Source organism: Macrobrachium nipponense, chromosome 21, assembly GCF_015104395.2.
Source record: "Macrobrachium nipponense isolate FS-2020 chromosome 21, ASM1510439v2, whole genome shotgun sequence".
Lineage (NCBI taxonomy): Eukaryota > Metazoa > Arthropoda > Malacostraca > Decapoda > Palaemonidae > Macrobrachium > Macrobrachium nipponense.
The window spans coordinates 1,963,700-1,980,027 of NC_087212.1; the positions used below are offsets into that span (position 1 = coordinate 1,963,700).

The 16,328-nt window shown below is 36.5% G+C and overlaps 1 protein-coding gene across 1 annotated transcript in view; it reads left to right on the forward strand.

Annotated features, from left to right (window-relative positions):
* The window catches only part of LOC135197692 (ras association domain-containing protein 10-like), a 708,795-nt gene that overhangs the window by 59,258 nt on the left and 633,209 nt on the right, over window positions 1–16,328 (forward strand). The window lies entirely within an intron of this gene.

The window sequence follows — 16,328 nt, forward strand, 5'->3', positions numbered from 1 at the left end:
GTGTGTGTGTGCGTGTATGTGTGTGTGTAGTATATATAATGCGTGTTAGTATCAATGGTATCCCAAAAATTTTCCACTCTATTGTGCCAGTCACAGACATCACCAAATTTAGCATATATAAATTGAAGGACAATTTACGAATAATCAAAAGAGTATGTTTCATTTGAACATCATACGAGTATAATTAGTAAAGTTTCTCGTTCTTAGCTCTCTCTGCAGAAGAAGCAATTGGTTTCTTATTGGTCAAATTAAAAAAAAAAAACTACATTGTATAGGCATTTTTAATCACTTGATGGTCAATCCGTTGACATTAAAGCGAAATTTATTTTATTGTAATTGAAGCATGAATGACCATCAGTAAAAATCATTTTATTATAGTCAAAGGATTGTCATTGTAGTCGTGTACCTAAGATATAGTGGATTAGTGGAATCGAATCCGTTTCATTATGATCGAACCACGGCCGTGATAACTAGACTAATATCACTATAATTAAATTGTTGCTCTTACAATGAACATATTTCGTTAAAATGGGACCATTGTTCTTTTAACTCAGTCATTGTTATCATACTCGAATCTGTGTCATTATAATGGAACATTAGTCATTATAATCGGATATTTGTCATTGTAATCAAGCATTTGTCAATATGATTGAACCTTTGTCATTATAATAGCGCATTTGTCATTATAATCGAAAAAAATTAAGTCGAACTTTTGTTATTATAATCAGACATTTTTAATTGTAATCAAACATTTGTCATTATGATCGAACCTTTGTTGTTATAATCGAACCTTTGTTGTCATTATAATCAAACATTTGTCAGTATTACTGAACCTTTGTTGTTGTAATCAAACATTTGTCATCATATTCGAACATTTGTCATCATATCCGAACATTTGTCATTATAATCGAACATCTGTCATTATAATCGAACATTTGTCATCATATTCGAACATTTGTCATCATATCCGAACATTTGTCATTATAATCGAACATTTGTCATTATAATCAAACATTTGTCATCATATCCGAAAATTTGTCATCATATTCGAACATTTGTCATTATAATCGAACATTTGTCATGTAATCATATTCAACATGTTCAAGCATATCCGTAAACATTTGTTCATTTAAATCGAACATTTTGTCATTATAATCAAACATTGTCATCATTCCAAAATTGTCAATCATTTATTCAACATTTGTCATTATAATCGAACATTTGTCATTGTAATCAAATATTTTGTCCCAATATTTCCAACATTTTTGTCATTCATAATTCGAAACATTTTGTCATCATATCCGAACATTTTTCATTATAATCAAACATTTGTCATCATATTCGAACATTTGTCATCATATCCGAACATTTGTCATTATAATCGAACATTTGTCATTATAATCGAACATTTGTCATTATAATCGAACATTTGTCATTATAATCAAACAATTTGTTCATCTATCCGAACACATTTTGTCGTTTCTAACTTATAATCGAAAATTTTGTAATTGTAATCAAATATTTGTCATTATAATCCGAACATGTGTCATTCATAATCGAAAACATTTGTTCATCATATCGAACCAAAGTTTCATTTTAATGGTCAAACATTTTGTTAATCATTATTCCGAAACATTTGTCATCATATTCCGAACATTTGTCATTATAATCGAACATTTGTCATTTTAAATAATCGAAATATTTGTACTTATAAACGGAACCATGTTGTCATTGTAATTGAAACGTTTGTCAATTCTTCATATCCGAACATTTTTTCTTGTCATTCAATGCGAAACATTTGTCATCTAACTCCGAAACATTTGTCATTATAATCGAACATTTGTCATTATAATCGAACCAAGGCACATATCCGATTCCTTGTTGGCAGGGCAACGTTGCCTCATCTGGTTAAACATGACCTACATTGCCGTCCTGTCCGGAAATACTTTGGGGAAAAAATGCACCCAGTCTCTCTCTCTCTCTCTCATACAGACTATTTCTTCCACATGCAGACACGATAAATTCATTTTCTTTAATTAAAAAATTGCTTTTTGCTCAACAACACCTGTCCCGTCCCATATCTCTCTCTCTCTCTCTCTCTCTCTCTCTCTCTCTCTCTCTCTCTCTCTCTCATGTACGGACTATTTCTTCCTCCTGCTAACACAGTAGATTAATTTTCTTTGAGAAAATTGCCTTTTCTCTAAGCTCTCTCTCTCTCTCTCTCTCTCTCTCTCTCTCTCTCTCTCTCTCTCTCTCTCTCTCTCGCTCTCTCTCTCTCTCTCGTGGTGTTAACGGTAACATATTTGCCTAATCATGAAAATGTCACCTTGGTCTGTGCAAGTTCCTGTAATTCCATTTTTCTTTCGGTGTCATAGGCAGTGCATTCGTGTATGTCAGCTGACTGTGGCATATCGTAGCCTGGACTGGAAAGAGGTAGAGAAGAAGAAATATATATATACATATATAATATATATAATATATATATCTATATATATATATATATAATATATATATATATATATGTATATATATATTACATAAGTTTGCTTTACCTCAAGCATCCAGTAGTGTTCTATTAAACCAAACATTCCTTTATCGAACAATTCAGGGCCATTTATAGTCATTTTCCTGGGGAACTCTATTGATGTGATCAAGTCTTGAGTATAAAGACGAAAGCTCAGAGTCTACCATCTTTCTTTTCAACTTTTCCGGCGAAAGCTACTTTTATTTATATATGCCACGGGTGATCCATTGGGTTGGTATAGAAGTTATATATATATATATTATATATATATCTATATATATTATATATAATATATATCTATATATATTGCCCGGGACCATTGTGGTATAGAATATATATATATATATAATATATATATATATATAATTATATATATATATATATTATATATATATATAGATATCTATAATATACTGTATTTATATATGAGTGTGTGTGTATATATATCCTGATAAATATTAATGTTGACGAGCCAATGACCTTTCATGGTATGGGGTATTTCTCCCAGCGCCCACTGAAACCAGATTTGCGACAAGATTGTAAATCTTCAGGAAAACTTTTGCCGGGCCAAGTGGCCCCTTGGTATAACCAGGGGCTGAGTGGGTCCTGGGTATAACCGCGCTCTTGCCGTGACGAAGTCGCTGAAGACGAAAATAGCTCCTAAGATCAGCACGCCCCTGTACCGGCCACGAAGGCCCTACGTCAGCAGACGCCCACTCAACCCACCCTCCTCCTGCTCTGGGGCACAGAAGCTAACGTACAAACACGTACACACACACACAACTCCACTTTGGGTGGTGGTAGAAATATATGGTGAAGGAAAGGGAAGGTGTAAGATTATCCTGGGTTGTTTTATGGCTGCATCTCTTCCTGTGTTTTTTTATTTTTTCTTTTATTTTTATTTATTTATTTATTTTGTAGCAGTGCTTTTGAGTAACTTTTATGATTATATTGTGACAGTCTTTTGACAGTCTCCGTACGATGTATTGCCGTGTTTGGTCAAAAGAAGCGTTCACCAATTGAAAGAAACATCTATTGCAGACATTTACCTTATTAACTGAATAATTAGCACTTGTATGGTAGTTGCATGATAGTATGGCAAATATGGTAGCGTCATATTTATTAATGTTAGCACAAAATGCGGATATCAGGTTGCAGTTTTCTTTAATTTCAGCAAATGCAACATATGACATGGGCAGCCGTTTGACATCTGCCAAGTCGAGAGAGGTTAACTAAATAAGAGGCTGAGAGATGAGATTGTCTGCAGTTTTAGGTGATGTCTTTGTATCGATAAGTTGATTTCATCACTCAAGGCCATAGCCAGGGCTGGTTGGAGGGTAAGGGGGCTGGGGGCTACAACTCATATCATCATTTATAACCTAATAACGATGTTACGAGACGTAAGGTTTTAGAAAATTTAGGAAAACCAGGCAGAAGTTTCACGAAGGTCTAAGGTATCGAGAATTATTGAAAGCATTTAAGAATCTTAGGCAAGGGACTGCTTTCACACAATTGGGATATTGAGCAGGCTACCTAGTACGTGCGAACTCGGGTCGCTGTATATAGTGTCAGTTAAAACTAGCGATTTGTGAAAATGTTACTACTTCTCCCGCCTCCTGCCAGCCCCCCTCGTTCGTCTCTCTCTCTCTCTCTCTCTCTCTCTCTCTCTCTCCTGGCTCCTCTCTCTAACTTCTCTCCACTTATAGTTTTCATCCCGGTGGGTCTGGGTCCTCCAACTCTAACGGTACTCACATGACCCCAGCAGTAACTATAACCCTTGGGGGTTATCCAAACCATCTCTTTCTCCCATTCATCATTATCTCATCTACGTGTTGAACGTCCCTAATTTCCCTTATGATATCATTGCTAATTCTACCCTGCTGTCTGACTTTTAATATTCTTGTAATTTTATTGTCAAATCGATAATTTCTTTTAGGTATAGTTTTACTGTCAAAACATAATTCATGGCCATTCGACAGTACAGATCGTACTAAACTTAAGCATATTTCTTCTTTTCTACGCAATTTCATTCCATCTGGTTTCCAAATCTTATTCAGCCTCTCCATTCTTTGATTTGCCCTTTTGAGTCTCACCGCATTTGCAACTCAAGAGAGAACGTGGACTGGATATCAGTACTCCCAAATATTGGCAGATTCAACCTCATTAATCGAACGATGTTCCTTTGCATTAACTCGTTCAACACCTTGTTTAATGTTGAAATGTGGACGCTGTCAAATGCCTTTTCGTAATCAACAAAAACCAGCAGAAAGGGATTTCGTATGTCTTACCTCAAATCTTTAGACTAATCTCTGCAACTGTTGCCTTTTCATAAGTTTCTTCATCGCTAAGCGTTTTATCATTTCCTTTCCCCAGCCTATGTAGGACAGTATGCATGCTGAATATTTTCTTTACAGCCCACGAATATGCAGTGCCATTATACTGTAGTTATCACAAGCAGGTCAGGTCACCTTTCTTTAGTAACCTTGCAATGACATCCAGTTCCCAGTCACCAAGCTTGTTTCTTCATTATAATTATACAGAATTATATATTCAAAGTTCATGTGTGCAATACTTGTTGGAAAGGAAAATATGTTTTGTACCCATTCATTTCATACACGCACATATCGATGTAGATATATTCACTCGCAGGTAAAACGCATTGTGAAAGACAATCATTTCTATGATTCTTGATACCAAAAACTTGATACACATTTTTTATTCATTTATATGTTTTATTTATTCATGAATTATACCAGAAATTATTAACTATAAATTCTCGAAATAATAAAGACTGTAACATCTGAAATGGTCTTTGGAAGTGGACCGGAACGTTATTAGGAGCTGGAGACTTCTCAAGTTTATAATATTTATTATCTTGCCTTAAACTCATTGCATTAAGAGCTTGGACACTCGGTTGACACTTTCGGAACCCAAGTGGACAGCCAGTATTTCACAGGTCCTACGGTGTTTATCTTTACGTGCTATCATCTGTCAAGTAGGTTTTGCTTTAGGCGACGACATCCTTGTTTACAATGTCATTGGGTATGTTTCTCTTTGCTAGCTTGCATGTTTATATTTGGCATTTTATATTTTAAGGCCTCTCAGCTTACAGTATACTCACACCAAAACATTAACAGCTTACATGAACTAGAAGTTTGGGCACCCCGGTATGTCATGTCGTAGATTCATTTTTTAGTGTCCGATATGTAGTTGTTTTCCATTGGGTTGTAGTGATGGAGAGAGAAAAAATGTGTGTAAATTTAATACGGTAGAATAGATTATTGCTCACTGAACAGCTGAGAGTTGGTTGCTGTAGGAGAATGTCATAGTGACCTGCTGTAGACATATAAGCATGTTGTTACATTTATGTTGCCCAGGTGTAGTTAAAACATGGTTTAGATATATGAATATATTAGGACGACTAGTTATTGCTTCATGATAAGCTCTGTGTCCTTGACCGGTCTTTCGTGCAACGAGCTACATGATTCACTGGGAAGGATATTAGAAATGTGATAACCTTCACCAATACTATATGCTTTATCCCACTCCATCCTTTCCAGGGATTCAAACCATGCTCCTCTTGTTTATGATGCGAGCATCCTAACAGATAATCTAATACACAGTTGCTGTGACCGTGTCTTGGTAATAAGACGAAAGTATTTAGCATCGCCAGTGTTTCAGTTTTCCTTTGTGGGTGTAACTTTGTTCATATATACATATATATTTGTGTATACATACAGACATATACGTATATATATGTATATATTTATTTAGTTATGTATATAGATACATGCATATATATGGTATATTTACATTATATTTTATATATATAATTAAGAGAGCGAGAGAGACGAGAGAAGAGACTGAGAGAGAGAGGGAGAGGATGAGAGACGAGAGAGAGAGTTGACATGTATGTATGGAATTACATGATTATGCATCATGTCCGTATTCACATATTTATATGCAAGTGAAGTCAGAAAATCAGTTCAAAAAACGTTTTAGTCATTGGCCTGACCAACAGGGACATCCTCCCTTCCCCACCACCACCCACACCCACACCCACCCACCTCACCCTCCCACATGATATCTCTTACACACCCACACCCAAGTTTCTGTAAGGGACCATTTCCCTCTAGGAAGAAGTTTCGTTGGCACTTCTTTGCGAGCACGTTTGCCCACCTGTGATCTATTTTCTCCCCTAAACGGAAGATTGCCGACACCCAACGCCCTCGTCAGGCTCTTGCTTAGGTTTTCCCCCTAGACTTGATTGTAGGTCATATTTTAGACACCACACTGGGTGCCCCCTGTGCAGTATGGCAGGATGGCGCTAACAGTTGTGGTCGTAATTTTGGCTTCAGAAATCCCTTTTCCGGTTTTTTCTTTTTTTGTGAATTGGGTATTTTTCAGTCTTTTTGCAAAATAATAATAATAATAATTATAATAATAATAATAATAATAATAATGCCTGCTGCTACAAACAAACTCAATCGAGAGATTGAGGAACCTCCAGAAGGTCATTCTGTTTAATGAAGTGTGTGTGAAAGAGGGTCTTCTAGCGATATAATAATAATAATAATAATAATAATAATAATAATAATAATAATAATAATAATAATAATAATAATAATAATAATAATAATAATTCCAGGACTCATGCAGAAGAGTGTGATCCTAGAAACGGTAACACACATAGTAAGAAAAGTGATGGACTCCTAAGGGGGCAGGATGCAACCCGGAACCCCACATATAATTTACCACCCAGTCGAATTGGAGGACTGTGATAAAGCAAAAAAAAAAAATAATAATAATAATAATGTAAAAAGAGTCGACCATCCTTTTGAATGGATTCTGTTGAAAAGAATGGCAGCATCAAACATACGTATATTCAATTGTGCTGCCATCACGATGGTGATATAAGGTAATATATTATAGTTTTTTTATACATACATACATACACACACATATATATATAAATATATATAATATATGTTCTGAGACATATAGTTTTACTATACACTTCCTATCGAGACGCTGGCAAATTCGGCAGACATGAGTTAATTTCTCTTTGGCAGGCTTGCGCTGAAAAAAAAAGGCAGTAAATTTATGATAGGGGAAGTGATGCAGGGAAATTAAAACTCTCTCTCTCTCTCTCTCTCTCTCTCTCTCTCTCTCTCTCTCTCTCTCTCTCTCTCTCTCTCCGTGTTATTGGCATCTGAAGTAATCCTGGGACGGTCTATTTATACTCCACGGACTGGTATTTCTCCTGGTCGTTACTCTACCAGTGAAATACTTAAAAAAAAAAAAAAAAAAACCATCTCAGTTTTCGTCATCGTGTTTTTCTGTCGCGTTTTGTTGAGGACTTTTTCTCAGGACAGTTGAGGAAATATTGGGTGACGATATGTTATAACTTAATAATATTCATTGGTCCCTCTGGGCTAGTTGTTACCAGTCTCACTTCTTAAGCGACCGTACATGATCAATTCGAGGACTTTTTCATAAATGACTAAATAGTTAGATGGATCCGTTGCACCTCTGTAGACCACAGCAGTGAGTCAAGTAGCTGCACGCTAGTCGAATATGGTGGGTTGCATCAAGTGTTGTGGAAGGTGTGAGGCCAGTTACGTCATACCAAAACACTTCTTTAGAGGTAATAATAATAATAATAATAATAATAATAATAATAATAATAATAATAATAATAATAATAATAATAATAATAATAATAATAATAATAATAATAATAATAATAATAATAATAATAATAATAATAATAATAATAATTTCATTATTCTCGTCATTGGTTTCTGGCAGCTGTCCATACTTCGAAAATAACAGATCAGCATCGAACTTTGAAAAAAAAAAAAAAAAAAAAAAAAAAAATTAGAGAACAAATGCACTTAAAAAAACATGCTATTTCAGAGCGCCATGCTCCCTCTTCAGTGTGGAGACACTATCAAGGTCCTTGGACACTTCAATGAAGGAGCATGACGCTTCGAAGCGACATGTGGTTTTGAACACATTTGTTCTCTAATTTGTGTGCGTGTGTTTTTTTTCAGACATCTTTACCTCCCTGAGAAAGGATTATGGAAAGCTAAAGAGTGTCAGCCTCATTTCGGGGTCTCCTGAAGCCACTTTGGCATCAGGGGGTGCCCTTTGGGTGCACATTGCGCCGTTCAGCTCGGTCTTGCCTCCATTCTCTCTCACTTTCTCCTTTTTTTATTTATTTTTTATTAATTATCAAGGTTCGTTTTTTTTTATCTAGTATCAAAGCTACTCCTCCTTCCAAAGACTGTCACACTTCGTATTTGTTACTATTTAATATGCATTGTTGTTGTTATCATAAAAAAGGGGAAAAAATTAACATTTAGGACATGAAATTATCAACCTCACACACACAAATATATGTATATATATATATATAATTGAATCATGAAAATATGGAACGTGATGAATATATAAATAAAGACAAAATTCACGAAGGAAAGTGAAACAATGGGGTACCACGCTGCGAGGCCTTTCGACTTCTCACTTAGTAAAGGACAAGGAGTCGAAAGGCCTCTCAGCGGTACTCTACTATATATATACATAATATACGCTGCCAAGTTTCACGAAGCAAACATTTGAGTCATACCCACTGGCATGTATCTCGGTGTTATTCAATCGGTAAGAAACTAATAAGCAGGTAAGGGAAGTCCATGGGGGGATTCTGTCGTACCTGGGCTCGAAGTAGTGGTCAGAGAAGAGGGGGGGGTGTTTAGACGAGGATAGTGAGGGGAATCTAAGAACCGTCCCCTCTCCCTGCTCCCCCAAAAAGTCTTAAAATGGTTTACACATTGCTAGGAAGGGTAGTCATCGCTCTCAGCTTTAGCTGTTCGTTGTGCTAAGTTTTGGTTGTTGTGACGCTAATTTGCATCTCTTATCTATTGATTACATCAGTTTTCTACTTGGACATCTCTCGCCCCGTAGTTATTTAATTACCTTATTTTATTTCATACTGATTTAAAAGCCATTTCTCATGTGGGCAAAAGAAGTACCAGAATTCACTCCGAATTATCATATCTTACCTCTTTTACTCGGCGTAAGGGAGACCATATGCACAGTCATAGATTAAATAAGTGACTTATAGAATGACTGACCTTTGGTTTGACTTTATTTTTGTCTTTTTTTTTTTTTTGCATTTATTACGATATGATGGATTTTTTTATATAATTATTTTACAAACACTTTTGTAATTAGCAAATTGTTTGTGTTTACATTTATCTGTACTACTTTTTGTCTTTGACTTGTCAGATCGTAAGGACCCTATGACTACACAATTATAATAAGTCTTTCCATAACAGTTACATCGAGTAACATATTAGTCTTATACATTTTATGTAAAATAACGTGCTTACTTTTCTGTTCTTATTTTCATAATAATCAAATGCCAAAACACACAAAGTAAAGAAACCATTACATTTAGATATCACAAAATTTTCAGTGACATCCAAAACTGTAATGAGTGTTAGATCCACTTTTGAAGAAGATATGAGATACCTTGCATAAATCCTCATCAGCTCGTTTAGGACCTAAAAGATTGTGAGATTCAGTTGTGGAAAATGGGAAAATCCCAAGTACTCTCGTAGGTTCTTCTCACTCGTTGCCTGTGGCAACTCTTAATGTGGAATAACATCCATGCCACCCTCATAAGCCTGTGCTTAAAGTGTTGTGAGCCCTAAAATTGGCCCTTCTGAAGTTTCTCCCACTTGGCTTTATATCAACGAGGTCGGCGGAGACCGTATTCGTACTCGGTCGTCCACAGTGGAGGATTTGCTCTAAATTATATCTACTTTATTTTGTTTTTGGGGTAAATGAACAAGTTCGTCATGACTTTTCCTTTTGTAATCAGATCAGTATTACAACGATTATGGTTGTTTATGAAAATTGGAGCCCTTGATTACATGAGATCAGCTTAATATAGCAATGACAAAAAGCATGTATGAATAAATACATTGTGGATGAACTTACACATAAACACACACGTATATTTCTACAGGTGTGTGTGTGTGTATTTTTTGGGGCAGTTTCTTGTAGGCAGTTTTCGTTGTATGTGTCCAATACTGGCGAAGCTTTCTGTACAAGTGATCTGCAGTTAATGTATGTATAGTTATATATATATATATAGTATATATATATATATATATATATATATTATATATATATCTATATAAACGTATAAGCCACGAAGGAAAGATAAACAACGGAGTTTCTGCAGAAACTCCGTTGTTTATCTTTCCTTCGTGGCTTATACATTTATTTATGGATTTATCACGTTCCAAACTTTCGTGATTCATTTATACATACATTATATATATATACTATATATGTGTGTGTGTGTGTGTGTGTGTGTGTGTGTGTGTGTGTGTGTGTGTATGTATATATACACCATATGATTCTGCGGTCAGATTTATATTTAAGTATCTTATTTCCTTATTCATTCCTTCGTATTTATTTTTTGGGATGGCTCATAGAGCAGACTAAATGAAAAACAACTAAGAGCCGATGCAATGTCTAGAAACGTAGAATCTGGTGATTACCCTCGTCTTTGGAAAGATATCGAGTCCTTAAATCCCAAAACAAAAAAGCTATCACAGAGAGTAGGGGAAGCAGTCGGAGACGAGGCTATCGCAAGGATGTGGGGTGATCACTTCAACAATATCCTGAATTGCATAAATGATCAGGATTCCCGAAGCGAGGTAGATAACCTCCTTAATGACAACATTCAATTTCATTTTGCGGACCGTATTACGCCAGGTAACATCAGCGATGCCATAAACAGCATACCTAATAATAAATCGCCCGGCTGTGATGGTCTTCCTGCAGAGGCCTTCAAACTCTGCCATCCGATAATTTACATTTTGCTAGCTGCCTTATTCAATGCGTGCATAATTCACCAGTTTCTTCCAGACTCCCTACTCTTAATTCACTTGATACCATTAATCAAAAACAAGCTAAAGGATGCAGCTGACCCTGGCAACTACCGGCCAATTGCAATCACAACGATCGCATCGAAGATACTTGAGTCGGTTCTTCTTGTGAGACTTCTCCCCTTTCTACACACCACTGACAACCAGTTCGGGTTTAAAGCAAACCACTCAACCGACACCTGCATCTACATACTGAAAGAATTGCTGAACTACTACCTATCATCAGCATCTCCGGTTTTCCTGTGTTTCGTAGATGTGAGAAAAGCATTTGACAGAGTAAAGGAAGCTATTCCTGAAGCTGCATAAAAGGGGCACACCCTTATATCTAATTGGCATTTTACATTGCTGGTTCTCCACACAGCAATTCTGTGTCAAATGGGGCAACGTATTATCGTACACCTTTGGCTCCCTAAACGGGCTTCGTCAAGGGGGCATTCTCTCTCCATACCTGTTTAATACGTACACATATGCCTTGAATGTCAAACTGAACTCACTCCCAATCGGATGCACTGTCAATGAAACAACTATAAACAACCTCTGTTTCGCCGACGACATGGTTCTGATTTCCCCATCAGTGCATGGCCTCCAACGACTCATCGACACTTGCCGCCAATATGCAGAGGAATTTGATATAATCTACAACGAAACCAAGACCCAGTGCATGTCGCTGCTCCCGAGATCGCTTAAGCATATTGCAGAACCACAAATTTTCCTCGGAAACCATCGGCTGGAATTTGTGCGCGAATTTCCGTATTTGGGTCACATTATTACCGACGACCTAAAAGTTACGGCAGACATTGAACAGAGGCGTCGTAAACTATGTGCAACTGGCAACATGATTGCAAGGAGGTTTGCCTTCTGTCACCGAGACGTGAAACTGCTGCTCTTCCGCTCGTACTGCTACAGTATCTATGGGTGTTCCCTCTGGACGAACTATACCCGAGAGACCATGAGACGTATCACTGTTGTGCACAATGACATTCTGAGACGCCTCACAAACACTCCACGCTACCACTCCGCCACACAGATGTTCTTAGAAAACCACCTGGACAATTTAAAAATCATTGTAAGGCGAACAATGTCCAGCCTAGTAACCCGAGTGAGAAACAGCGGCAACTCGCTCATACAAAGCATCCTAAGGAGTGAAGCAAGAACAAGATCTAAATTGTGGAAAGATGGGAAAATGAGGCCTTTGTCCCCTAAAGGACTTAATCTCTGTATTAGCAAGATGTCATCTGCAGATTTTGTCATTATTATATTTATTGCTGATATTTTATTTTTTCATTATTTCTGTGATTACTATCAAGTTAAAGTTTTGTATATACATTCAATTTATGTATTTAGCCCTCTGGACCAGCCTACTGTAACCACCTAAGGTCTCTAGTGAAATTTAAGCTATATAATTTGTGCACTAACTGTTATAACTCTCAATGCATTTTTTTTCTCACCAATATTATTACTATTACCAGTATTATGATTACTATCTTTTATGCTACCTCAGCTATTTTGTGGATAAGTGCCGATTACTAATTTTTCCTATCATGTTGACTCATATATCTAGATTGTGTATGTTACTGTGTATTTTGTATGTTCATTGTATATGGCCCTGAACCGAAATAAAGGATATTATTATTATTATTAGTTATTATTATTATTATTATTATTATTATTATTATATTATTATTATTATTATTATTATTATTATTATTATATTTCAGTCATTCCAGGGAATTTCCAAAGGACTGAAAATTATTATCGTAATGTCTTCCTTTCCAGGTAGGGAACTGATGTTTACATTGGCCGACCAAATTATTTGAACTTATCTGTCGAGTGATCGACAGCCTCGCGCGGCGTTTGTTTATCGTCGTGTTTTGAAGAACGCCGATCTGGAGCCGTGAGTGTTTATTGCCTTAACGCCATGTCTGCTTATACCGGAAAGGCCTGCGGGTTCTTTTGGGGTTCCTCAAATAACTAGGTGTGAAAGAAGTCGAATTTTGTCCTCCGCTCAGCCTTCAAAAATGTGTTCAAGAACAGGGTTGTTCACTGTTTATAATTACAAAGCAATGTGCTTGGGACGTTTTTATCCTTTTTTTTATTGTGTTTGTTTAGGCGTAAGTCCAAGGGAACCTTAGTAACAGAACAGCCCCTTTTGCAGTAGCAATCTCTCTCTCTCTCTCTCTCTCTCTCTCTCTCTCTCTCTCTCTCTCTCTCTCTTTGGACGCCGTTGCTTGGCATTTTTTTCTAGAGGCAGGAAACTGCGTCTCAAGAAATTGCGGAGCTACAAAGTGTCTCTTGTTGTCAAGGGTTCCCTTGTTTATTTTCATCTGCTTGTGCCTCTGCCTTCCGGAAAGAACTTGAGGCATAATAAATTCCTTGTGCTGTCTTGAATTCCCACAAGTTTGTTTTGTATGCATAATGAAATGATAGTGGATATTAAAAAAAAGTTAAGTGAAACAATTTTCCAATGCTTACGCGTGTCTGTTAGTGGGATTGTTAAATTTTTGCATACAAACCACCATCATTGCCATAAACTGTGATACGAATCTGAAGTTCTTCAGATACCTTTTGCAGATGAATCACGTTAGTTATCTTGGTGCATGAATCATCTGAAAAGGGAGATCTTGTTGACTTGAGTTTATCCTAACGTGCCCCCAAAGATAGAAATCCAGTCTTCTCAAATACAGTTAGCACAATGGTCAACAGATAGGACCACCTCTTCGAGCCTACTCTGCTGGGAAAGTTTTCACTTAAAAACTGCTGAAAGATATGTGTTAGTTCAGAAATTGACAAGCTTTGCATGTTTTCAAGTCAAGAAATAAGGCTAATCCGCCTCTTTTAGCCTAATCTGCCAGGAAAATTCCACTGAGAAACTGTTGAAGGACTTGTGTCAGCTCAAGAGTTGACAAGTTTTGCAAGTTTTCAAATCAAGAGCCTAATCTGTTTGGAAATTTTTCAATTAGAAACTGCTGAAGGACTTGTGTCAGTTCAGAAATCTTTAGGTTTTACAAATAATCAACATAAATCTCAACGGTTACAGTCCTTCCTTCAGTTCAGGCAGTATCAACTAACAGGTCTTTCAACGAGTGCACATCAGAAAGGTGCACTCCCTCATGTTCCTCAACCTCTTACTTCTTCCCATTGTCCATATTCGTCGATTCTCTCTTGACAGTATTGCTACTTCAGGAAAGCTTGGTCAAAAAATGAAGTATCAGCCCCAATGTTTTTGTAACACTGTAGAAATTCAACCATGCTTGTCATTCGTCTTGCAGATTGTGATGGTTTTGTATTTTTTCGTGTCAGTTTAAATTCAGAATCTTCTGCATCGTAGAGGAAGGGATGTCCGCCTTGTAAGATGCCATTTTTATTGGTTTACCCAACTCTCAGTTCAACACTGTTACTCTTGTCTTTTGATATAGTGGTGGAACATTTATGGATCTGTGTCTATAAAGTTTTTCATCCATTTATCACTTTAGCCAGCGGGTCTGAAGGTCAACAGTGCATCCGATTTCTTATCGGTAGGTCAACAGATGATAATGAACCGCTCGTGTAGTTACCAAATTCCTAATGGGTTTTAAGTTTTTGCTTACTTGGGGAATAAGCCTACGAACTACGTTTTTGTTGTTGTTCTTATTGGGGGATAGGAAAGGTCTATGGAAAAACCTGAAAAGATCCGAAAAAGGTGTTTCACATTGAGTTAAGATGCAGGAGTTTTAGGATAGGATCTTTATGATTTCTGTTATTAGAATGAAAATGTAAAAAAAGCGTATTTATTTTAATTTTCGTCGGTGAAACAAGGCTCTATTTGACCATAGATTTTAGAGTTATGAATGTAATGTTTACAACTTATGCGTCAGGGGAAAATCTTGCACTCTTCCCGAGTAAGCTGAAGGTCGGATCACGCATTGTTCTCCTGTCGAAGCCATGCAGGCCATAGTAAGTCTGAAGATGATAGATTAGATTTACTGTTATGCAGCTGGAACTATAGTAAAATAAAAATAATTATGTATATAAAAGCATATAATGTATATGTATATATAAGTATATATATATATATATGTATATATATATATATATATATATATATATATATATATGTGTGTGTGTGTGTGTGTGTGTGTGTGTGTGTGTGCGCGTGTGCATTCGTGAATGAAAAAGCGATTAGGAAGTCGGAATGGGCCTTGATAACCAGGAAGCACAAGTGTAGACAAAATAGCTTTGAGGGGCGCTGTATTTAGGGAAGGGGTGGGAAGTGGGTTGGGTTTGGGCGGCTGGTAGTTGGATGCACCTTGGTTGAGACAGTTGGGAAGTTTTTGAGCAGAGATGCATCCTTGATTTGCTAGACGAAGGCTGAACGAGGTGGTGAATGCTTTTATTGGTTTGTGGAATTGGGAAGGCCATTTTGATGTTTATGTATGTATGTATATATAGATATACAGTTAGTTAGTTTAAGATCCTTTCAGAGCAGTCTCATGAATAACCCAGATTCTGTCGTATCATCCCAAAGAATAAGGAAGTCTATTATTTTTTCTAGCCAAGGTGGGGAAAACTTCCACCTTCAACTAAGCGGAACACTTTATCTAACAAACGAGTGTGTTCTTTGCTTGTATATATAGAATAAGTGAGAGGGTATTTTCCTTCTAACCTAGGTGAGAAACTTCTCTTTCCTAAATAGGTGACACTTATTGTCTCAACTCGGGTAAGAAGCGTTGGAGCCTTCATTGAAAACCTAATTTTTCAGGTGTGAAAATACAGTAATAGTTATAATATTTTATTTAATTATTTATTCATTTATTTTTGGTAGAAATGTGCTAAAATAGGATCTTGGGTTTTAATGTGAT